General features: G+C 46.4%; 1 long non-coding RNA gene across 1 annotated transcript in view; it reads right to left on the minus strand.

Annotated features, from left to right (window-relative positions):
- LOC133265658 (uncharacterized) overlaps positions 1-23,187 on the minus strand; it is a 63,010-nt gene extending 39,823 nt beyond the window's left edge. Inside the window, exon 1 of the long non-coding RNA XR_009742043.1 lies at positions 23,100-23,187. This is a non-coding gene — a long non-coding RNA (uncharacterized LOC133265658). The remainder of the gene's footprint in view (positions 1-23,099) is intronic.
- Between the last annotated feature and the right edge of the window lie 2,578 nt (positions 23,188-25,765).

Consider the following 25,765-nt stretch of genomic DNA (forward strand, 5'->3'; position numbering starts at 1 on the left):
CTGCTCGGTGCAGGATGGATTTCCTTCTGTTGGGGTTCTGAGGAGGCCCCAACATCTACTTTCACTCTGCATCCAGAAACCTCATACACCTCCAGGCCCAGCCTCTCTGGCAAATTTGCTTTCAATCAGCTACAGGTTCAGAAGTCACCGGGGAGGCTCTACAGACACGTGTGGCTGCAAATTGTCCATTTCCTTGGGATAAAGGGCTTAAAGAAAAACCCCAATATTCCTTTTGCACCTGGTCATGAGCTGCATTGAGCTGTGGGACAGCAGGGCTTGTAATGGATGTACTGATGCCCACGAGGGCTGTAGGGAGGTGCTACTGGCTTTTGCCCTGTTCCTTCTCCATGACCTTTGGGAGAAAGCAACAGCAAGGAGCGAATATGGGTTTCAGTTGGGCAGCCACAATGGATTAGGACTGGGATGTTTGGTGCCAAAATCAAAGGGATGTTGCTCCTAAGCCATGTATATACTTTGGAAAAAGGAATTGCTAGAGTTCGTGTGTGTTGCTGAACCATTATCCTTTAAAGCAAAACATCACTATGTATGTAATCAGAAGTTCAAAGCAGTGAAGCTGAGCTGAAAGCTTTCCTGTCATCCACAGAGGCATCTGGGGCAAGCACATCAGCACATCCCATGTGGGAGAGGCCACTGATGCAGCTACAACAGGACTGTTTCCTGACAGATAAAGAAATAACAACCCAGATGCACTCACATTATTGTTAATTAGCACTTCCAGAGCCAAATGTGGGGCTCGTGTCAGCTTAATCCACTGGGACTGTGATTAGAGCATGACTCTTTAGCTGGAAAACTTTCATTTGAAAACTGTTTATACCACATGCTTCACTCTTCCTTTCTTAAAAGCAATACAAAAGCAGTGGGGGAATTCCCAGCTCACTGGAGATGATGCTGGTTCACAAAAGCATCAGGAGAAAATGCATTTCTTCAACCAAGCACCCAAAGGTGCTGTTGGCAGCACAACCTGAGCCTTCTCCCATGTCACATCACTGCTGCATCACCCCATGACCTCGCTCATTTCATCAAGGCACAGAGCACCTTCCATGTGATGAGATGAACCAGTGAAAAGAGACGGGGTAGGTCTGGCACTGGGCCTGGCCAATGAGGATTACCTGAATATTTAACTAGAAGCCGGAATATTCAGGCAGTGAAGCCCTTTCTGTGTTCAAGAGCTATTTAAGCAGTCTTGGAACCAGCAAAAATGTTGGGTCATTGCCAGGGGCCGCCTGGTGCAAAATCTCTTGGCATTTTGCCCAATAATTTTCACAGTAGCAAGGGAGGACTTCTGCTGATGGAAAATGTCAGAGAGATCCCTGTGGGCACTGGGGCTGGAGCTCCACTGAACTCAGTTTGCGTAAGCAAGCTGAGCAAGCCACGGAAAAGAGTGAGTGAAAGACCCACTAAGCTATAAAACCAAAAGCACAAGGAATTTAACTTGTAGCAGCCTGATAATGATTCAATGTTTGCTCATTCTCCATCCTTGCCTTATAGGGGAAGTCCCATGTTGTGGAGGAGAAAATGATAGCAGTGGAGGATTTAATGAAGAGCTTTTGGACAACCAAAACCCTCTATTCATGGGATCCTGGATGCAGAGGCACTGCAGAGGGCTGGCATGCCTGGGAAAGGGAACAGGCTGTTCCCATCAGGCAGCCAGAGGGTTAAAGCAGGAGAAAGTCTTTGAAGAAAAACTGCTGATGGGCTTGAAGGAATCCTTTGAGGACAGAAACCAGTTCCTATAAAAATGTTTTTCAATATATTTTACAGACTGGGACCGTTTATACGAGTACCAAAACTGCCGTGCAGGATGAAAGCCACTGTCTAGCTGGTCCAGCATCCTGTCTCCGAGAGCAGCCAGCACCGGATGCTTCGGAGGAAGGTATAAAAACAATGCAGTAGTCAGACATGGGATAATCCAGCCTCTTTCATCCAGGCCTCTAAGAAAGATCAGTTTATATCCAGCAACCCAAAATTAAATGTACTTTAATGGTCTGCCTGGTTTTCTTTACTGACAGATCCTTGTATTCCTGCTGTGGCATTTTCCATTTCTATTTCAGAGCAGTGAATCGGGGTCACAAAGTAACGATTCACTGTTTGATTTTGGGGGAAGCCTAGTAGTTTTGGTGCAAAGGGTGGAAGAACTGTTTGCCTGCAGGAGTCTGATGGGTGATGCTGTGGGCTTTAACCAGGATAAAAATAGGAACCAATTACTTTCCAAAGGGAAAAATAAACTGCTAAGTTTCCACTGACTTGGAGTTGCAAAAATGCATCTCGAATTCTGGAGCACTTGGTAAAATATTGTGGTTTAGGCTTGGTAAATAGCAGGGAGCATTAGTTTAGAAATAGCAATGTAAATACACAACTTAATGGGATGGTTTGTTTCAGGTTCTTTTTTGGGCTATAGACTCATCAACCTGTTTTAGCTTATGTGCAACTTGCGTTTCAGTTTTAAGAGAAACCTACAGCTGGCCATGCAGCTTTAGTCTGCCACCCAAAACAGAGATCAGCTGCTCCATATCAAAAAGATAGATTATACAACATCATACATGTCAACAGCTCAATGTCCACATGGCATTCCTTAGGTGTCAGCATTGAGATCAGCACTGTTTAACATCTTTATCAACAGCATGGACCATGGGACTGAGTGCACCCTCAGCAAGTTTGCCAGCGACACCAGTTTCAAAACTGAACGATCCTTCAACAGATGCTGGACAATGCACAGCACTTCCAAGCAAAGCTGAGTCGAAAAGTTGGTGTTAAAACTCTTGGGCCTTGGGCATCATCGGTGATGCCCACCTTGAGCATGTCCATCTGCTAGCTACAGCTTCAGAGACCTGCCTAGTGCCAGGCACTTCTCTTTGTCATCTGCTCCAAGCTCCACATCATCACAACTTCCCTCCATGCTGAGCTGCAGCCCAGGAGAGAAAACTGGAGAAATCCTCATGGTTGTGCAGAGCAGCTAAATATAGATTGTGGGTTCTCCTACCTAAGCACATGTCCAAAGCAAATCTCACAGGTGCTGGGATGCTGCAATGGTGACTAATGTTCCCACAGGGTGTGTGCCTGGGGGAAAGAGGCATTTAGAGCAGGGCACCTCTTTGCCACTGCTGGAAATCGGGTTGTGGCCCATGTCCCTGGTGGGACATGGAGCAGGCAGCCACCACCGCATTATGACACACATCCCTGCCTCTTCTTTTTGAGCCATCCAAGGCACAGCACTGAGATTGAGCAGAAACAGAAAACTAGATACAGAGTGCACAGTCATGGTGCAAAACCCCAAATGCTGCATCTGACACAGGAAATGAAGCTTTTTGCAGAGAGGACCCACCAACAGCACTGTCTGCAGGAGTGGGTTTCACCAGCGTGGTGGGCACCCATCTCACCACGATGCTCTCTGCGCAAACTCTGCTGCTCCTCCAGCTCCAGCTCTGCTTTGCCACTAGATGGCACAGGTCATTGAGAAATGCTTTATTTTATCAATATTCAGTCTAATCCCAGAGTCAGATCCCAGCAGCAGCCTGAGCCCTTGTTCCAGTGGTGGCTACAGATACTTACAAGACAGGAAAGGGGAGAACAATGCCCTTGTGCAGCCAGAGGATGGAGGGGTCAGAAACATGCCTGGTGCCTGCACACCTCTGGTTCAATACCTTCCCCATTCTGCTATCTTACTTCCAGTAATGGCACTATATTTCTTGCCAGCTAATGAAATATCTCTGTAAAGCTGCCAGCCAATAAACCCTGGCTCATATATTACATAGCTCTCCTACAATTATTTTTCATGGTGTAAGAAAACAAATTAACAGGTAAGTACCAACTGATTCATTTTTTTCCGCTATTAATTCTACAGATTCCAGATTTCACATACAGGAATTAGACCCAGGGCTCAGCATTAGACTCCTGCGTGTCCAGATCCCACCTGAGTCAATACCTGTTGATAGTAAAGGGGAGCAGAATTGAATCGCTTTGACTCTAACGGAACCTGAATATACAGATGGTACCTATTTAAAGTGAGCCTAGATAACAGCATTTCTTTGTAATCAGTCTGGATATCAAAGCAAACTGCCCTTAGTTCCCAGCTCCCAAAAACCTTCTCAAGATCAGTTTTTCCCAGCAGGAATGTTTGTGGGGAGTGAATTTCAAAGCCACATGGATTTGTGGAAAATTAATTTCAAAGCACGTGCCTGAACCCTCTCAAGCATCCAAGTGTTCACCTGACCAGCAACCAGAGCTGCTTCCACACAGCTCATCCAGTCAGTCCCATTCAACTGAACACTTAACTGCTCCCTGAAACACTTCTTGGAGCTTCAGACGTGCAACATACACTCAATTCACACTGAACGCTCATTATACACTGGGGACAGTAATCACCAGGATGGTGAAAAAAGGTTGAATTAACTTCACAAGATGACTACCTGCTCATTTCCAGGCATTGTGCCCCTGAGCTTCCACCAGATTCAGACTCTGAAGGGGAAGATGCTACTCTCAAACACACAAGAGCAGTTGATGACATGTCTGGGCGTTGCTGACGTTATAGGTTTGAACCTTGTGAAAACTGCAATGGAAAAAACAGTTTTCTGCTCAATGTGGAAAGAAAGCAAAAAGGAAAAGAAAAAAGGAGTTGATGTTACAGCCCTGGGCCTGGCAAATGGAAAAGGAGAACATTAAACCTGGGAATGCTTCTGTGAAACTGAGTCTGTTACTTTGATAAATACAAATCCATGCAACACACAAGCACCAGTAGCTTTCCTTGAGCAGGAAGATTTATAAATCCCTGACAAGCAGGGAGTCTGCCTAAGGATGGGGAGCAAGTGAACATCCCTGGCCACCTTGGAGAAGATGAACCCAGGGGCCAAGCCTGAGCCTCTGATCTGACTCAGGAGCAGATGCTTTGCAGTGCAAAAGCAGCCACCCTGTGCACTACTTCCCTGAGGACAAGCTCCTGGTTTTATCCTGTACTGCCACTGCTTTATTTTTGGCCTTTTTTCCCTTTCTCCATAAGCACAGCCATTTCTCAAATATTAGCCTCTATTTGCCAGTTTTGCTTTACAGGAATGAAGAAAAATGTGTACTGCGTGTGATTTCTGACCAGCAAAGCGTTGCGCCAGGACACAGTGCCTCTCCCACCCACTACATCCTCCCTGCAGTTGCCTTCCCAGGAGCAGGTCTGTTACACAAGAATACAATTCATTGTCCCGTCCAGCCCATCCCTTTCGTGTCCTCTTCCCTCAAGCTCCAGTTTAGCCTTTGACCCAAGTCTTCTGGACAGAAGGAGCTCTCTGGACTTTGCAGAGACCTTTCTACATGGTGGTCTTCTTGGACTCAGCAGCCCAGCCTGCAATGATCTTAGCAGAGCATCTTGCCCACCTGAATTAAGAACATCCTCTGAATCATGACACGATGCAAATACCCAGGTTCAGCCCCACAACTGGCTCCTGCTCAGACAACCTGGTCTCAGAAGACCACATCGTGGATGAGGGTTGTGACTACTTGCTATCAGGAGAGCCCACAGTGCCCTCTTATGCCCAGAGGCTCAATGTTGACTCATGAAATCAAAGCAAATCCCCAAACCATTCTCTGTCACACATGCACCCAGAGGAGTGCTGGCTCTTCAAATGACCTTGCATCTAAAGGCAGCTTCTATGTATATGTATCCACAATTACTTATGCATAACATTAAGGAGCACAAAAATTGGCTCATCTGGGCACAATAAACAAACACTGAGTAACATAAATTCCTCATAAATCTGCTATTCCCCTTTTGAATCAATAAAAACTCAAAATGAGGCAGCTATCAAAATACACTGTCCACCAATGCTGGAGCCCAGTCACTCATCACACACTGAACTTTGAATTGGGTTCTGAGAGCTCCTGCACCAAGTTATTCTGGTACACACTGCAAATCAACATACTTCATGAACTGTACTTGCACTTTTTGGTGTGTGCAGGGCAAAGGAGCTCTGAGCAAACAAGACTGGAGGGGTCATCCTGATGCTTTGATTTCTACTTTGAGGTGATGAAACATCACAGCCATGGGACTGATGGGCAAGACACCTCCATCACTTGGCTTAGGGTGCCAATCCAGCCAAGCAGAGGTTTGAGGACTCTGCAAGCTTTGGAAAGCTTGGAGAGGTACAGTCCAAAGACTCAGTCTTTGCTTTGCTACTTGTACTAATATTTATAAAGATAAGAGCTCAATAAGCATAAAGTAAGTACGAAAAGGTCATTTGCAATATGGGAAGTGTGTGACTGCATAAAGAGATCTTCATACAATGGCAAATTGTTTTTTCTCATTGTGAAAACAGGCCTGAATTGCAAATACCTCTAGCAAATCTAATCCCCACTTAGATTAGCACTAGAAGACAAATACACTCAGCTATAAAGTGAAACCAGAGACATTTATTTTCGTTTCAGCTTGAATACTCTAAGATACTCCAGTTTGTTAGAACCCAGTTAGCAAATTACTGACACTGGAAAGAAACACTAACACAGCTACAGACCCTGCATCTTCTGTAACCTTAACTGCAAGCAACATTCATGGAGTAGAGGTCTGTGAACTTTTCACAATTAAATGTAAGGAAAAAGCTGTGAGTAGTCACCTATTACAGACCTCAGGGTGGGCTTTTGCATGTGTTGCTGTATCTTCCATCAACCTAATTTTTCCTCTTCCTGCACACCTTCAAAACACCTTCAGTGGGATGCCCTGAGCTGGATGCTGGCAGGAGGGTCAGCACAGTGTCTTGGTGCATGAAACAATGAATTATACCAACTCTTTCTGTGCTATGATGGCGTTGTCATTTTTTCACCCAAAAAGACTCCTTTGATTGGGTGCTGGGGCTGAGAAGTAGCACCCAAACACAGAGGGCTGAATAAACACACAGCAAAGGGCAAGCATGTTTCTCATGGGGTAGCTCTTATTTCACCAGCCTCTCCAGCAACATCTCCACAGCAATGTAATCACACAGACAGCAAATATTTGGAATGAGAAAAATCAAAGAATGGAGGATTACACATGACAGATCATCAGAATTGGGATTGCTGTTAGCAAGAAGGGCAAAAGCTTCATTAGGAATACACTTTTTTGGCTCACAAATTAATTTCTGTTGTCTGAAAGGAATGTATTGGTGAACCATAGAAACAATCATCACATGTATGGCATCACATCACATCAGTTGCCAGTGTCCTCAACACTGCACTACAACAGCACTTCTCCTCTACAGATTTAAAGGCTGTGGCTGGACAACAGCACACAGTGTTCAGAATATATTGGTTTTAATTAATGATACCAAATAGTTGCACATCTTAAACCAAGTTAAGAAGCAGAAAGGACACAGTGTGGGACACACACAGGGACCCTCGAGGGAAAGGAGAACTCCTGTCTGCGCAAGCACCAAGCATGGGAGATGCTGGTACATCAGTTATCAGCACCACAAGAGCCTCACCTAAACCCCCTAAGACTTCAGTGACCATAAACACCCACAGCTCAACCAGCACAAGGGGAAACCGAGGCACATGAAAGCAAAGTGATGCCCTCCAGGTCCCTCGAGCCCAAAAGGAAGGTTAACCCCAGCTCATGGACCAGCCCCAGTGCCCTCTCCACAGCCAAGCTCTAATTGTTTAGAAGCTTAATAAGTTGTAACTTAAAACTAGTTTATGGCTGTACGCAGAAGAAGAAAAAAAGTCCTGTCGTAAAGTATTTATTACACTTCCTTTGGAAACGATGACAGTCCTCCAGTGAATGTTTTTATTGTTATTCATCATCTTTCGAGAGGGTTAGACAGCTCTGAAATACAGCTTTAATATGAGAGCCAAATGAGAAAGTGCAGATTTAAGGGAAACCTCGGCAGATCAGGTTTCACTCAGTGCCTGCAGCACTTACAACATGTGTTTCTGATCTGCAGCTCCACTTTGTTGTGCTCAAACTGAAACTGCATTAAATTCGCTTTGCAGGAATTGCAAAAGGACAAGAAACACACACACACAAACCCGGCTCATTTTAAGTGTGTGACTCCCGCTTAAGCCATGACCTGGAGACGGAAACGGGGTTTATCGTGGCCAGACTGCAAGTCACAACAGTAAAAAGATATGTGGAATTGTTTTCCCATTTTACTGAGTTTGTGGTTTGAGCAAAACAAATTGAGGATGCGATCAGTAATGGTACAAACCTTGCCAGGCCCCTGCAGGTGAAGCCTTTAAGCAGGTAATCTGGTTGGAAAAATAAGCCAGATTTTCCTCAATTGAAACAACCTCATGCATGCACAGCCCATGTCACCCTGCCCACAAATGGCAGCTGGAAGCCCAAAGCCCGGGAGAAAGGGTTCACCAATTACAAATCCCCTGTCCCCTCACACCAGCTCTTGGGAAAATGGGGCTGAAGTGGAGGAAATCCCATGGTAATTCAAGGAACATCTTTAAGCTTAAAATGTCATGACACGCTATAGCTATTAATTATATGTGTTAATGCAAGAGTGCCTGCCTGAGAAACCAGCTGCTTTGCCAAGCCCCAGAAATGGGCTTGCCCTGGCAGAAAACCTGGAGGAAGACACTTCTGCAGGTCCAATGAGAAACATCCACTGAATCCTATGGCTTTTTATCACCCTCTTTCCTTAAGGCATCTCCATCAAAGGCAGGAGTAAGAATGCTCCATGCACTCTCCCACAAACCCAGCCTCTGTCACCTAATCTGGCAGCACACGGATGGCAGGAGACAGTGAATTCCTCCACGCCTCGTTTAAGTCACGGACATGACGAATTCCTGAGCTTTATGGCTCCTATAAATACTCAGCAACATAACCCTGTTACCTTTCCCTGTAACAGCTTGCAAGGAATTCTACCAAAACAGCCGCGTTCAGAGCAGCCAAACCTGATCGGTTTTCTTGTTATGGTCTGGATGGATAAATATGGACCTGCATCTCCATCTGTGGTTTGGCAGAGGAGTCCCTGGGTGAGAAGGAGAGGGAAAAGAAAAGAATAAACTGACAGTGGTGGATTTAGAGTAAATATTAAGTGGAAGTTCTTCCCTCTGAGGGTGCTGAGGTGCTGGCACAGGTTACCCAGAGAACCTGTGGCTGCCTCATCCCTGGCAGTGTTCAAGGCCACATTGGATGAGGCTTGGAGCAACCTGCTCTAGTGGAAAGGGTGGCAGGAGGTTGGAACTAGATGAGCTTTAATGTCACTTCCAACCCAAACCATTCTATGATCCTATGATAGGATTCTATGAAGAAACTCATATAACCTGCAGAGGTCTGCTTGCAGGAGTGCAGGGCAGTGGTAGGGCAGCATCCCAACTGCATCAGCCTGGGTACCACTGCATCCCAATGCACACCCATTTAGCAACCCCCAGCCCATGCTGTCTTCCCCAAAGCCTCAAGCTCCTTTGTCTGGTTTAACAAAGGACTGTCCCTACAGACGCTGGGTGAGGAGGCAGGATTCCCCCAGCACTGGGCAGCAGATGCTGGGGAGCTCCTCAGCTGTTGTCTGTTTTCACTTTGTTTAACAGCTGCCCTTTGGATTGTGCTACTTTGCAGGCTGTGGACAATGAGGCCGGTGCAGGAAACGCAGCCAAACATTTACCTACTCTGCTTTGATTTAAAACAGCTTGAGAAGGGCTGAAAGTCTGTACATCAACATTTAGCTAATCCAACTTTTCCTCCTGCCAGAGAGTAAGCACTGAAGAGTTAATGAAAATAACTCCTCTGCCTTAAAGAAACCATAGTACGAATGTAGAGTCATGCAAACTCTGATCACCTTCACTTAACATTTGCACAGAATTATTTTAACACTTTATTTTAGCTTAAATAAACATGCTCAGTGTTCCAGACAGGGGGTGGGAGCTCTCTGCTGCTGGGCCACCAAAAGACAAGACAGGAGGCATCTATCCCCAGACAGAAGAGGTCAGAAGCATCTGCATTCATGGGGAGCAGACACCATTCTGAACCTGGTAACATTACTGTAGCCCTGCTCTGTCACAGCTCAAGCTTTTGATGCTTTTCTGGCTAGAAATGAAAAGAAAAAGGCTGACCAGTGACAGCCCAGAGCCCTGCTGCACCACTGAAAGGATGTGGCCAATTCAGAGCCACCCTGGAGACATCTGCAACACAAGACATTCCCCGGTGCCTTCTCTGTCCAGGATGGTCCCAGCTCCAGTGACCCACTGAGAAACACTGCCCAAACACTCCAGATGGCAATTTGTACAGGACTTTTTGGGAGAAAAGCGGGGAGGAGGGACTCGTCTCGCTGACCCCAGGACTGGGATGCTTGGAGGGCAGGTCTCGCCTCCCATCTGGGCTGTGAGCTCCGAGCGGAGCCAGTCGGTCTGACAACCACTGGCTCTTCCTTGCTTATAAATGCTGAGAACATCAGATAATGCAGGAAGGTCAGGGTCAGCCACTGCGACTGCTTTATCCCAGCCTTGGAGCAGCTCTGCGTGTGTTTGGGTACTGCAGAGATGCAGTCTGTGCCTTTTTATACTCAATATGATATTTTAAATACCTCCTTTATTAGCTCTCTTCACAACAGACATGCTGAAGCCCAAAGGGAAAATGCTATGGATTAGTGAGCACCAACTCAGGAGATCTCCACGTTTTCCCTGACTCGGCACAACGGCAGGAATCCTGCTCCCATCTCCCAGCCCCGCTCTTTGCAAACAATAAGTTGCTCATAAAATTTAAGGTCAGGGCCCTTGGCTCATCTCATCTTCCCTGCTTCATATTGCAGAATTACATTGCTTTATAACATCCTCCCTGCTAGATCATGCAAAAGATGACTGAGCTCTGCTGAGCCCAACAACCATTTGATTTAAGCATCTTTCCCAGATAGCATATATCTTTTTGCTGTATTGCTGCATATATTTTTGCTCTGTTGACAATTCCCCCACAGGCTATGGCCTAAAGCCAGGGCCTGCAGAGGGACTTCTCCAGGGTGCAGATTAAATGGTGAAGCTGTTTACCCTAGATGCTGTGGGTTTCACACATCCTTGCTCCATACAGGGAAGAATATTGCTTGGTGGGTGTGTGGTTTTGGGGGTTTTTAACTCTGGTGTGGGTAACTCCAACACTTGGCATGGACTTTTTTGGGAGTACCCTGGCCTGTCCTGCATGGCTGGTGAGCAGCAATGCACACACTTTCCTCTGGTACCCAAAGCAGGGTCAGTGCAGGGTTTGCCGCTGCTGCGAGTGGGTACATCACCCTACTGCAGTGACTGACCATCACTGGCTGGGCAGCTCCAACGATCCTGGTCCTTCATCCTTCCCATGAAGAGGACCCAGGACCAAAACACCAATTGGTTTTCCTAGCTGGCATCACACACAGTATCAAGTGCCACATTTAGAAATAGACAGACACCCCCTAATCAGATGGTTCATAAACTATTAAAAACAGAATAAGGGCTTTGGGGAAGGAGAGGTTGGCCTCTGGGTTCAGAGTCAGTCCAGCACCCACAGGTCACATTTTAATGCTTTTTCCTGAAAACAGGTAGAACAACAAATCTTTTTGCATTCCAAGTAGGAGCTGCATTCTCACACAATCTATTCCGAGAGTCACTCATTGAAAACAACCCTCACGAGGTCTGCAAACCTCCTGAAAGAGCAGATGATGGGCAATGAGCAGAGGATGAGTCCTGGGCCACAAGCTGTGGTGCTTGTGGCCCAGGACTCATCCTGAGCTTGTGCTCATCCCTCCCCAGCACCCAGCTGGTTAATTCATCTCTGCCTCCATTCAACCAGGAAAGCTGGATCAGAGTTGAGCTCTCCCACAAGGCTCAGGCAATGTCACAACCATCACTTCCCTCCCACAAACCCAGATACGGGGCAGATAAGACCCCATTTTAAAATATTTATGGTGTATACAAGCAAAAGGCACATTTACAAGCGGAAAAGCCAGGACTGCTGAAATAAAGAGTGATAATGTTGAGCTGGAGAAAGGTCAGTGTGGCTGGGGAAACAGGCAGACTCACAGCCCCGAAGCACAGCAGTACCCACTCCTCTGTGCCACCCCAAATCCCACGTACGGGGAAGCTGGCCTCAAGAACAAGCCTTTCTCCAAGTGATTCAGCACAGACTCGCTGCTCATCAGCTGCCTGCCTGATGCTCTTGCTTTCCATGAAATTAAATGCCTTTGTTTGCATCATTTTCCCCTAAGCTAAGAGAGAGCAGAGCTGTGGAGCTGCACAGGATCCTCGCAGGCTCCGTAGCCGGCAGGAGGGCGACTTGCTTTTGTTTCCAGGATCTCGTGTGCACCAGCTGCCTGCATGCATATTTACTTTTTTAGAAAGCATTTCCCCCTGTAACTTGGCACAAAACCTGATTGCCACATATTTTCCCTTCTTTAAATAAACAGAGCGTAATGTGTGATAATTACGCTCCGTGGCTGGAAACTTAAAACGACTTTGGGGTATTTGTCTGTCACATCAGCTGTGGAACAGCTTAAAATCTACCCAGAGCAGCCAACATTCTGTACCCCAAGAGAAGGATGCTGGGTTGCTCTGTACAGATACAACCTGTTCCCTGTGACTGCAGCTCTTATGCTATGGCAAGACAAGGCTGAAGAACACTTGGGCAAAGCCCCCTCCAGGCATTTTTGGTGTGAAACTTCATCTCTGCAGCGAGTTGCAATTGGTGTTTATGGTGAGTGAGCAAGCACTTAGGGAAAGAAAAAAATCCACTTTGTGCTGAGAACTATTCCCCTGCCCATCACTTTGGCAGCAGTGGGGCTCCTCACTGATGCAGCACCAGCAAGGGAACAGGCAATGCTTTTAGCCTGGGATGAAGGACCCTGAGGCTGCATCCTTTGCTCCATCCGCTTGCTGGAAGCAGATGGCAGAGTATTTTGCATTTCCATTCAAGTCAAGCGTGAAGGAAAGCATGTACTTCACTAACAAGAGATCAGCCACTATTTATCTTACACGGGTGACTTCATTGTAGAAATAGCACTGAAGAGAGGTTTGCAACCTCCCCAACAATCCACTTTTTCTAAACAGTATTTGGGAAAAGAGCAGAGCTCAGAAAGTAAGTGAGAAAATTAGACTGTTGTCATTTCACAGATTTAAGACTTTGGTGTATTAAAATAGGAAATGTACAACTTGACTCTCTTGCGTCACTTTAAGCATTATATCCCAATTGTGGATCCTCCAGCAGCAGTTTGGTTTTGGTTCCTTTATCACCAAATAGCCAGACATTTGTTCCAGCAGTTGCCCCAAGGTAAGGGCATTTTTAGACACCAACCCCTGGATCAGCAGGTGCAGAGATGCTCTCACCCAGGGTCACTCCATAGCTCACGTTATTGTTTTTAATGCTTCCTCAGAGCGCAACAGGATGGATCTGGTGGAGGATGCTGATGGATGAAGCTGTGGGCAGGAGGGAAATACCTGCTGACTATGCCTGGACAGGGGCCAGCCTGCAGCACTGCAGATGGAGCGAGGACTAACAATGTCAGGAAGTTGTTGATAACTGACTCCACGCTCACTAACAACATTGACTTCCTTTATTTCCCACCTTTCGCTACCGCAGGCCCAGTGCCTTTGCTGCACAATGCTTGTTTCTGTGTGGTAACAGCACAAAAGCAAAACCTGGGCATTTGCCTGGCTCTTGCTGCTAGAAATCAGCCTGCAAGAACAGGAGGCAACAGCCACTGCACTAATGCACAAGAAGGTTTCCCTTAGAACAGGTTCTTTGAGAAAGTAATTAATTCTAAAAATCAGACAGAACACTCTTAAAGACTCAAATCTGTTTTAGCGGAAGGGATACCCTGCATAAGCTCTCCAAGATATAGATGCTGCCAGCTCCTACCATGGCATAAGTATCTTATTTGACTAGTGGGTAGATTAAAGACTCCCTGAACACCACTGTCAGAATCCTTATAACATGGGTAATATTACTGCAGCACTAGGAATGCCACAGGAACACACAGATCACTTCTGCACAGTCAGGAACTTACAGAGACGCTCGCAAAGGTTTTACTACTACACTATCTGGGTCCGACCCATGATAAATCCTATTTATCACCCAAGTACAAACGACCTTGCAAACAGGTTGAACCTTCACTGGGAGCAGAAGTTTGTCAAAGACAGTGGTGGAAGCAATAAAAGAACCCAAAGAAATACTACCTTAGGTATCATTTTCTATCAATTTAGCTCATTCTTATATGCTACAGGATACACAGTTGTGATATCAGTGCACAAAGCAACTCAAAACCTGCTCTTAACACTAAAAAAATGATTCAATTTTAAGATGGAGGCTTTCTGATGACTGCAGGTTCATCAGATGCTAACATTCATTGATTCATTCAGAAGAAAACCAACTCGTTACCATTTAAAGGAAAATTTCTGAGAAAAAGAGGTATTAAAACAAAAGAACTAACCAAGGATTTCAGTAGATTTCAGGATCTTTAGCAAATCAAACTGGGATGCATGAACATAGATGAGATTTTTCAACAGCTACATGGCACGTTTACTCAAATCTTATTTTTTAGAGGCACTTTGCATAGTCAGAGAAAAACAGGTAAATCTTTGCCAGTGACTGCAGGATGCCAGAGAATTTCCACATGGAAACCTTCCTATATCAGCCTCCAAAATCTGGCAGCTCCACAGGATTATAGCCATGACTGAGGTTTAAATGAAGATATCCTTGGCTGGACTCTTCTCTGTTTAATTAAAAGATTACAGACCCCATCCACAGGGCTGTATAAAATGCTGGGTTTGTAATGATGTAGATTACAGCTGCCATCACCACTGAAAAGGTCTGAACAAGTAAATGGATGAAATAGAACTAGAAACAGCGTTCTGCTTTCTCATCTGCCACATCACTGCCCCTGAACCACTGTGGAGGACCCAGAGCTTCAAAAACCGTGCTGGAAGTAACACAGCCATTATGGGCTTTATACATCCAAAGACTTCTGAGATCTTTCCGACTGCTGAAAGACTTGGAACTGGCTTTTGCATATTTTGGATGACCTATTTATCCCAGAATTGGCAAGGCTGGGGAGCAGTTTTCCTCACCAGGCAGGTCTGGGTCATGGGGAGTTGGTAGGAAGGAAGGAAGGAGGTGGAAACTTTGTGTAAATAACAGCCCTCCCCCTTCCAGCTCAGTGCCTCATTGATGGTGCCCGGTCCTTGGCAGGGAGGAGGTGGGACAGGGGGGTTTGGTGTGGTTTGGAAAGAAGTAAATCCCTTTTTCAACTGAATGACATGGCCAGAGCCTCAGATCTCCTGCCAGAGGCATGTTCCCACTGTCAGCAACAGGCTTTAAAAGTAAATATACCCTGTGTCTGCCAGTAACGGGTCTTCTCTAATTATAACCAAGCATCTGACTGCCTCTGCTGAACAGTTTTGGGACTCTGGTGCTGGGCAGTGGTTGCCTTTAAGGACTGCTCTCTCTTACATAGGGCCTGGATGAACTCTGCTGGGTCCTCTCATGGATGCAGCTTTCTCTTGAGAGTGCTGCTCCTGTTTCCACAGCAGAGGGGCAGCAGGGCAAGGAGCTGCTATTAATGCATCAGTGGGGTGGCAATGAGGCAAAAAGGACATGCCATGAGGTCTGCACTCAATCATGGTCAGCACCACAAGTCCCAGGAGGTCTACAGCACAATATGCTGAGCACACACAACATCTCAAGGTCTTTTCTGTACACATATATGCTGTAGAGTATCACATATACTGCTTTATTCTTGTAGTGGACCCTAAAGATTAATAAGAGCAATTTAGCTTCCAAGAATTCTGCACACCAGGCATTTACTAGCCATGATGGATTTGCTAAGGAGCAGGGTCTGAACAGGTCCAACTTCTACTTTATGCCTGGGTCAAGCACAACAACAGCATTCAGATGAAATCTGTTCCCAGCCCCACTCCTCTCCAGCAGCCAGAGCCCCACTGCACCCACATGAGCCCCCAAGATTACTGATGAACGTCCAAGTGAACTTATTCTAATTGGCATTAACTCACATAACTAAACTCTCCATGCTTAAACTGCTTCTAAGTAGCCACAGACATGGTACATGACTGTGTTTAAGCATTATTGCACTTGCTTCTACCTCCACTCAGACCATTTCTGACCATTTCACAGTTCTTTGCTCTCCCCAGGTAAGCCTGTGAACTTCAGCTCCACAGCAGCTACTGGCTCATGGATTTGTAAGTTTTGGACACCAAAACCAATTTAAAGAGTCAAAGGAATTTGCGTAGGACAGACCCCTTTGAAGCTACATGATGCTGAGAGCACATTCTGCCACAGCTGCTCCATCCCCAGCAGCACCTGGCCCTTGATCCAACCTTACTCCTGCTATTTCTATGTTCTTATTTAACATGTCTTTTTCTCACTAGTTACACTTGAGGCCTTCAAGGCTGTATTTTTTTAGGTGATGAGAAGTTCAGCGTCCTCAGCTGAGAAGCATTCCCCTGCAGACAGGGTGCTGGGGAGGGATAGGCATGATTACTGCAGTATCTGGCTTGCACATGAATCCAGCAAGAATAGAGACAACCAAGCTCCCATAGCTCCAGCACCCAAAAGAGTGAAATTATAATCCCAGAGATAATAAAGAAGCTTTATTCCAGCTGTCAGTCAACCTGCCTCCACTCCTCGCCTGCCCTCCAGAGAATACATTTAAAGGCCTCAGACTTGTAGGTGATGATGTTTTATTACATCTCAAAAAGAAAGAGAAAAAGCCCCAGCCCAACACGCAGAGGAATGCAGTTTCATTTGCAGTTTCCTGAAACCTGAGCAGAAAGTTTATAAAAACTTTGGGTCATGTTTGGAGTTAGGAAACAGAATGAGAAATTGCCCTCCTTTTCCTCTTTCTGTTTGCTGAGCAGCACCACCAATCCCACAACCTTCCCACCACCCCTTTTTTCCCTCCAACAGTATTGCAGTTCCGAGCCTTGCTCTGTTGGCTTGGATGTAAATCACAAAGTGAGGGTCTGAACAAGATCCTTCTTGTACTTCTCACACCCCAGTATAAAAAAACCAAAGGCTTAAGAAAGCAATTTGATCCCCACTTCCTAAGTCTGAATTGTCTGGAAACTGTTGTTACTTCAGGTCAAAAGAAAAGCAGAAAAACCCCTCTGACCTCTGAATGTCAAAACAAAAAGATCCGTTTCCTAAAAAGTAGGAGCTGACATTGGAAATGAGGAGAAGAACCAGCCTGAGCCATCCTGTGGTAGAAGTTCTTCCCTGTGGGGATGCTGAGGTGCTGGCACGGGGTGCCCAGAGAAGCTGTGGCTACTCCATCCCTGGCAATGTTCAAGGCCAGGTTGGACACAGGGGCTTGGAGGTGTCCCTGCCCATGGGAGGGGGTTGGAACTGGATGAGCTTTAAGGTCCCTTCCAACCCAAACCAGTCTGGGATTCCATGATTTTCCTCACTCATGATCCTCAAAGGGCCATTGCAAAACTGCTTTAGACAAAAAACTTTTCCAGGGCTGGTTTGCACCAAGGACTGGCTACACCAGGGAGAAGAGCAAGAAGGGACAGTGCTGATGAGATTTGGGTACCTGCACGTTGAGCATGACCTGCCATAGGATAGAGGGATCAGGTGCAAAGCAGGGCTTGGAAGGCTTCCCAGAGCAGGGATTAGGAAAGACAGCCCATGGTGAACAGCAATGGGAAGGCCAAATCCTAAGAGCCTTGCCCCTTGGCAGAGGTATCCAACTTTCTGTGGGGCATCACCCATCCCACTCCATTTTTACTCCGAATAATTCTTCCATGTGCTTTGCTGCCTCAAGCTATCCCAGGGCAGATGTACAACAGCCAGACACTATCTGCATCCCTGAGCATTCCCCTCACATCCATCCAACAACCCATTAGCACACAATACACCATTCCCATGGCTACCTCTACCATAAAGCGAAGATGCAGACTCAAATAGGAGTGTCCTCATTGCATCTCCCAGCTGCTGGCACCACTATGCAGCCAAGCATGAAAAGGAGCATAAAGAGGCCAGATGGCCTCTTCTTCCATCCCTTTTTTCCACTCATGTCTAGCAGCAGTAGAGAGAAGAAAGCAGGCTGGATATCAGGGTATGATAGTGCACAAGGAAGATGAAATAAGTTTACAAAAGCAGCTTTATTCTAGTATTTTCCAATTTTAAGACCTGAATTTTGTATCCTTCATGTTCTTTTTAAGATTGCTTTAAAACCACACTAAAAAAAAACCAAAGACATTGCAGGTGGGATGAGAACCAGACCAGAAAGGCTGTGTCCAAACATTGGATGGACCTGTGATACCTCATATTGGGGAGGAATGTCACTTCTTCATTCTTCAGGCCAACAGCACTTCATTCTGGAGACCCATCTGGCCAAGAAAGAGACAGAGCTACCAAGGAAAGTTAATTTACCATTTCTTGTTGCTGGTGAGTCTTAACACCCAGATCACCAGTGGCTCTGAACCCAGAGCTGCACCAGCACCAGCTCTATGTGCTGCAGTTCAAGTCCAGCAGTAAATCATTTAGATAACCAATTAAGCTCAAACATTTCAGCAAAATGCCAACATTAGGAAATGTTATCTTCTAAATCCCTGGCTTTCCATGACAGCAAGCCGCTGCCAGCAGCAGAACAAGCTGCTATGTGTCCCTGCATACAAACAGTTCACCAGCACTCATAGTGGATCCATCCAGCCCATAACTAATGCCAATGGTCTGAGAAGTTAGGGGATAGGTGGATTTTAGGGTCTCATGTCCCACAGCACTCCTGAAACCACAATCTCTGGTGCTGATGACTTCAGCAAGGGCCACATGAAATCCCAGCCAGCCTATTCCAGCAGGCAGAGGGAGGGACCAGGTGCCTTTGGATTTGATCCCATTTTGCCACGTATTCATGACCACTTTGCAGAGAGAGCCAACAGAGACTTCAAGGCCTCCTGTGATCACTTGGTCCACAGCCCATCCCTGTGACTATAAAAAAAAGTTTGAAAACAATCCAGAAACACCCTAGGAAGGCTGCACTTGGAGAGCTCTGTGCCACAACTGTCTAGTCCAAGGAACTTAATGATCCTTGTAAGAAAAAGGTATTTTCTCCTCCTTTCCCCGCAGGAAGGCGCATCAGCCTGGCTGCAGAGCCCACTCTTTGGCATGAGTTCCAACAGCCTGGGCTCATCACTGCTTTCCAGCTTCTTCAGGTTACACCCAATTTCCTACCCCTTTACCACCCTGCCAGAAGAAGAGCCCAGCATCACACTCAGGTTTCTAAAGGCATCGAGATTCTTCTGCATTAGCCAGGCCAAGCTCAGCTGGAGAGCTCCTGGACACTAGAGAAGAGGAGATGTGGAGGCAGAGCTGAGCCAAGTTGGGTAATTATAAGACAACCTCCTTCAAAGAGAAGCTAAATGAAGTCTCACCACACCTCCAGCAGCCACCCATGACAGAACATACCCACACAAACAGCCACAGCAGCTAAATCAGAAGAGTCAAGACACTCATGTGCCCAATCACCCAATAAGAGGCTCCAACAGCATCCACATTTTTTTTTGCACTGTGGGACCCGAAATGCCATGAAAGCAGCTTGGAACCACTCACAGACAGCCCCTTTTCCACAGGGGATGTAATCTCCAGCTGGCTTCAGGTATGAGTAGCCAAAAGCAGATATTCATGCTAAAAAAGAAACATCCATTTCTCTTGAAGTCTACATTTCTTTTTTTGCTGCCATCCCAAATGTCCAACCAATTAGTGTAATGAATGGCAGAGAAAGAAAGCATTTCCATCTCCTCTCCTCAAAGGACATATTACCCATTGGCCCTTGTGTTAACTACTACGGATTTTCCAAGTGTTTTACCATGTAGCGTTGGAAACAAACTCAACCAGGTATGCCACGTGCCTTGGATTGCTGCTTTTAGATGGACCACAGCTGTGTCTAGGAAACTAAGCAAAAAGCAGTGTCTTAAGTGAGAAGCGTTTCTGACATTGCAATATATTTTGCCTTTAATTCGTTTTTTCATCTCAGAATATTACTTGCCAAAAGCTTTGCAGTCTGAACAGGTCCAACCAGCTCTCACTGCATACCTCCACTGAAACCAGCTCTGGTAATTATGCATTGAGGGCAGAGATCATTAAAATAAATTACTTGGGTTCTGAAGCCTGTAAACTGTCCTTCTCTGCAATTAAAGCCATTTCAGATTTCAGTTCACTTTGTCACCTTGTCTATCTTTCTCCAAGTTGTAAATTAAACCCAAGAAGGTATATTAAAAGCCTGTGAAGTTCTCTCTAATAAATGGGATTGTAGCATTGGCAAGAGGAGCAGACACGATGCACCAGTCATGCTCTCCAGGATGCAAACCTCCTCATTCCTGCAGGTTGCACATGTGCAACTGGCCACTGAGCTGCTGGTATTGACTCCCCTCCAGAAGGGATGCAGGGCTCTGCTCTCACCTGGTATTGCCTCACTTGCCCTAATAGCTCCACACTACTCTTTCCAAAGTGCCCTGCTGAAGGACCATGTCCCTGCACCCCATTACTGCAGTGCCTGTGGATGGTGAACACCATACTGCCCATATTTTGCAACCCACATGGGACTGGCACTCTCATTTCATACAGCTGCCAGAGATAGTGTCCACCCTCTCTTCCCAAGCCAGTGAAAGCAGCATCCACAGCCCTGGATGCATCCTTCTACAGGCAGCCCGTGCAGACAAGCAGCTCCAGACAAACATCACAGGCACACAACAGTGTCTGAGGTCAGCTAATCCCAATATCCCACAGGCAGCAGTGGGGTGCTGATGAAATCCTTCATCTTATTTCTGCAGCTCAGGGAAATTATCCTTTATTCTCACAGTACGCTGACATTAAAGCTTTTTCCAATTGGTCCAGAGCCTGATTAAGCTAAACAGAAAAAAAAACATTGATCCAATTGTGCATTTGAGTGTGTTAATGATATCTCTGTACTGCTCAGAGATCCACCTCAAAGCACCACCTGGACTGCTATATGATTTCATCACATACTCTGCCTGCAGGTTTACAGAAGGAGTTTATACGCATAAGCAACATGGAAACTGCTCCATGCAGACAGCATGGACACTACCCCAACCACCACCACCCAGCTCTTCATCCCAGTCAGCACTGTTGGACCTTCGATGTGTTGAAGGGCATTAGGATGCACAACAGAATTAATGACAGATGCTTCCATTCATTAAACAAAGCCTGAGAGAGGGTTTGAATGGGATAATGGGAACATCTGTCATCCCTGCTAGCGCTACTGGCTTAGTTTTGGCTAAGAAGGTGGCAGACATGGGAAGACCCAAGCTCACCTCAGGCCACCCCACCATATTGGTCCTGATGCTCCTACAGCAGTCATATCACTGCTCAGAGGAGGAACAGAGGCATCAGTCCTCATCTGACCGCTCTGTGGAAACCCAGAGTAAACATTTGACATCCACTAGATCAGCTCATTCATCCTGCAACAACACATCCCTTATTGTCCACCAGACAAGCTCTGCTGTGTTTCGTTTGCCTGACCTTTCCAGCGAGACCCCGACTGCCTTTGGCGACACTGCGTCCCGGGGCCACATTCCTCCTGTGTTCCACCATACTGCTGCATTGTGTGGTGGGACACTCTGGCCCAGACGTCATCGTGCAGCTGAAGCATTGGCCCCTGTGGTCCCCACAGCCCTCACTCGTGCCAGCAGACCTGCCGTCGCCAGGACGGGATGGCCACCAACAGCCCGTGGGCAGTGGCAAAGAGGTGCCGAGACCCCACCAGTCCTGGGAAAGAAATGCCCACGGGTTTGAATACAATTAGCAAGCCCAGGCTGGCAGCGCATCCATGGCATTTATTGTTCCAGGGCACAAGAGCTCTTTAGGGACAAAAGTTTCAAGTGCCTCTGCAGAGAGATTAGATCGTCTCCCCTCACTGCTATTATGTTCTGAAATAAAACTGGCCATGGCGGCTGATGGAGTGTCTGACGCTGCCTTTGTGTGTTCCTCCAGGGCCTCCGCTCTTTAAAACTGTTCCCAGCAGGGAAAGTGACCCCACATTTTACAACAAGGGACATTCCCCAGATTAGAGACAGCCAGGCTGCGGCTCTGGGGCTGTCTGAGGAGTCAGCCTCAGGCTGCAGCTCAGCCAGGGATGAGGGTGGCAGCAGAGGTGCCAACATCTGAACCCCAGGGACAATCACAACCATTCTGGGAATCCTTCCCCAAGAGAAGGGACACATGCTCCAGGGAGATGGCTGCATCCTGTTCTGAAGGCACAGGGGAACACTGACACGCTTGAGCATCCCCAAGCCTAGAGAGGAGCTTCCCTTACTGAACACCTCCCCATCGCTTCCAAATCTCTCTGCTCTAGATGTTTACCAGGACCAATTGTGTAAGAAAGTCATGATTTAGTTATTAAAGACCAGTACATGGGGATAATGGAGCTGGGTAGCTCCAACTCAGCACATCAATATATTTTATCTTTGTCCCTAGATTGCTGGTGACCCAGGACAAGTCACTTCACCCATTTCTCTTTTATAAAAAAAGCACATACTGACCTCTTTTTTGATATCTGCTATGAATCCCCATTTGAGAGCTATTTTTTCGTTCTGTACACCAAATGACTATTTTGCACACGCTTATGGATAAAAAGCACACATCATCTTGGAGACACCTGCCCCACAACATCAATTCAACTCCAAGGCTCTGCAGTAACTGCAGAGGCAGAAGGAAGAGGGATGAGACCAAGAGCAACTCTCCTGGAGAGCTGAGACCTGCCAGGAGCCACCACACAGACAGACCTTTCTGCTGCCAGCACTGTGCAAGATCCGTCTTGCTGCCACCCACCCTATTTCTCATTTTCTCTTTTCATGGTTTGTCGATTAAAAGCAATTACAGTCTAGTCATATTCCTGGGCTCACAGGGCACCCTGAATGAATGCATCAAAGACAGGGCTACACAGAAAATGATTGCCAACTCAAAGCCACAATACTTCCAGTTGCGTTCCTCAGCTACGACAGGGCGAACCGATGGGGAGTTGAGATGTCTGGAGAACAAAAGCCCTACACAAAGTATTCCTGCCTGACTTGAATCGCAGCCCTGACTGCTGATACAGTCTCAAATGCAGTAATAATTGCTGGCTTTGAAGACTAACGTGTGCAGAGTGCACTTTCCACACCTATTTCACCCAAATGACAACACTTACCTCATCCTCGGCGTACCTGCTCCTCTGAAGCCCTTTGTAGTCCTGCCAGGGCAGCTCATTACAGCTCTCATATGCAGCTTCTTCTGGAAAAAGAGACAGTAAGTTTATGCAGGAGAGAATGCAAAATGAAAGAGGTTGCCCTGAATTACAGCTCACATCCCCATGAGAAAGCTTTTATTATTATTATTTCAAACCACTTGATGAGGGGAAATTAAAGAGTTAAGTTTCCAAATGGATGTCTATTGTACACACCTCACATGCCCAGCCCTGGCTGGTCCTTCACCTGCCACCCTGAAGGACCCTTCTCCCCCTGATCTTCTCCTTTCCATCCAGACTATCTGCAGGCTTTGTCAGTGCAACCCAAAGCCAAATGCAACATCTCATTGGAGAGGAAGTCTTCTTGCCACCTTACTATGGAAGTCCTATAAAACCAAGGTGGGCTTTTCCCAACATCAGCCTTGCAGAGCAGCAACCACACTTAAAAGTCCACTTTGCTACCCAGAGTGACATCCCTGAGACAATAACAAAGGTAAACTAACTTTGAAGAAATGCCATCAGAAAGCCCAAACAGCTCTGACAGAGTGATGCAGAAGAGAAAGCATGACAAGATCCATGAGATGAGGTTGCTTGATCAGCTAAACCAGAATAAATTGATTTGGTTTATTTGGTTCTATCGGGGCTGGAAATGTCCCTCACAAGAGATTTGTCATCAATGCACCATGAGTGCCACCATGACATGCAGACAAATGCCAATGGACCAGGGCACCCTGTTTGATCAGCTCCTGCACACCTTGTTTGGATGCCTCTGTTGAAGACACGAGCTAAGACCCACCAACTCTGTCAGCCAACAAGCTCAGCAGCAGAAACCCATTTCTGAGGGTTGCAGACAGTTTGGAGGCATTAGCACGCAGAAGCAGGTGCTTTGCCACAGGAGACCATATTCCCAAACCCTAGCAAGGGACCCAGCCATCTGAATGTACATAGGAAGCTATACTTTGCTTTCTGCTCTTCCCCACAGAGGAGGGGCTGTGCTGGAGATGTGGCAGAGAGGAAACTAGCCATTTACCACCAGCAGTGACCCCACTCAAGCCATGACATAAGGAAAGAAGGATTTGGGCATTTTGGTTAAAAAGGAGCATCACCACTGCCCACAGTGGAAGCCAGCAGCGCCTGCCTGGCACCAGGATGAATACAAGCTCCAACCATGAACAATGGTGTGTCTGTAAAGCACCAATAACGTGGGGGTGCTACAGGAACAAGACAATCCCTGCAATTATTTTAGCCTTTTTCTGGCCCCATGGAGTCTTGGTTAGGGAATAAATCCTCAAGCGTTTTCCATATGCAGGCTGACATCCAGCAGCGCTGCCCAAACACCACTCTGCACAAGCAGAGGCTGCCCTGAATAGGTGTGACAGGTTTGGTACATTGTGGCGTATCATGCCTAATCTCCAGACCCTCCTGGATTCAGACTCCCAACCCTCTGACTCCTCTTAACACTGTGATCAGCTCCCCAGTGAAACTGGGGCTCAAATCCTTGCAAGCAAAGAAGTCAGCAGCATGCACTCTGCTTGTGACACCTATAGATGCATCAAGGCAGTTGCGCTCACAGAGCTGAGCCCCAGGAATTTGCAGCCTGCACAGAGGGCACAACCCTAATTTCAAAAACAAAGGGAAATTGGGGAAAAAGCCCATAACTTACTGCAGAAAGGGAAAAGATTGCAACCAGGACTTTTTTAACACCACTAGTACATGTGGACAAGTTCAGAAGGGCAGAGGATCAACGTTCCACCAGTGCAACAAAACAGATGCTCTTTAACATCGTCGTCTGTCCCCAACATTAACAACTGTGCTGGCACATTCATAAGCCTAATTACCAGCAGCATTGCTGATCCACTATATCTACTAGTACTTGACTCTACATTTTGGAGTCCTCACTGATGTTTGCTTTTTAAAGCATAATTAAACCCCGTGAAGACCCCCTAGACCTCCAAACAGCAATCACACACTATCTTATTCAGAGCTACAACACAAACAGAAGAAAAATAGCTCTGAGGCACAACTTTAACATTTTAGAGACAGCACTTAAGCTATCAGAAGTCATCTTTGCTTGCTAAGCCCAGCGCCTTCTGAAACCAGCTCCCATCCCTGCAGCTCTAATACATGCCAACTGAAAAAGCCTTTGGGTGTCTATCAATACAATTTCAGCCTTAATTACAGAGCACTATTAAGTAACACTATTGTTCCCTGGAAAAGCCTGTCGAGTTATTTATTAGGAAAGGATTTGGCAGATTGAGCCGAACTGCCAAACCTTTGATAAACTGAAACCTCATTTTCCCTGTGATCTCAATGAAACATTTTTTTCTTCCTCAATGCTTTGAAATCCAAAGTCTGAGTAGTTGTCACTGAGTGATGATGACAAAAGGCTATTTTCCTGCCACTCAAAACCTGAAATTTTGCTAGTCTTTGCTGTGAAAAACAACCTGGCCAAAGCAACAAGGTTGGCGACTTCTTTATTTCATGTCTGCAGTAGGCAATACACTCATATCTTTCATCTCAGGACACTAGAAAGCATAATACATTGTCCCTGTTTTATGAGTTGAGAGCAGAGAAAGGAACCAGAAACTGTTTCTTCCCCCAGAGTGGCCTCTAGCCTTCTCAATTGCAAT

Source organism: Pezoporus flaviventris, unplaced genomic scaffold (assembly GCF_033815535.1).
Source record: "Pezoporus flaviventris isolate CSIRO_AGI_PZ_B2104156 unplaced genomic scaffold, CSIRO_AGI_Pfla_v1 ptg000006l, whole genome shotgun sequence".
Taxonomy (NCBI): domain Eukaryota; kingdom Metazoa; phylum Chordata; class Aves; order Psittaciformes; family Psittacidae; genus Pezoporus; species Pezoporus flaviventris.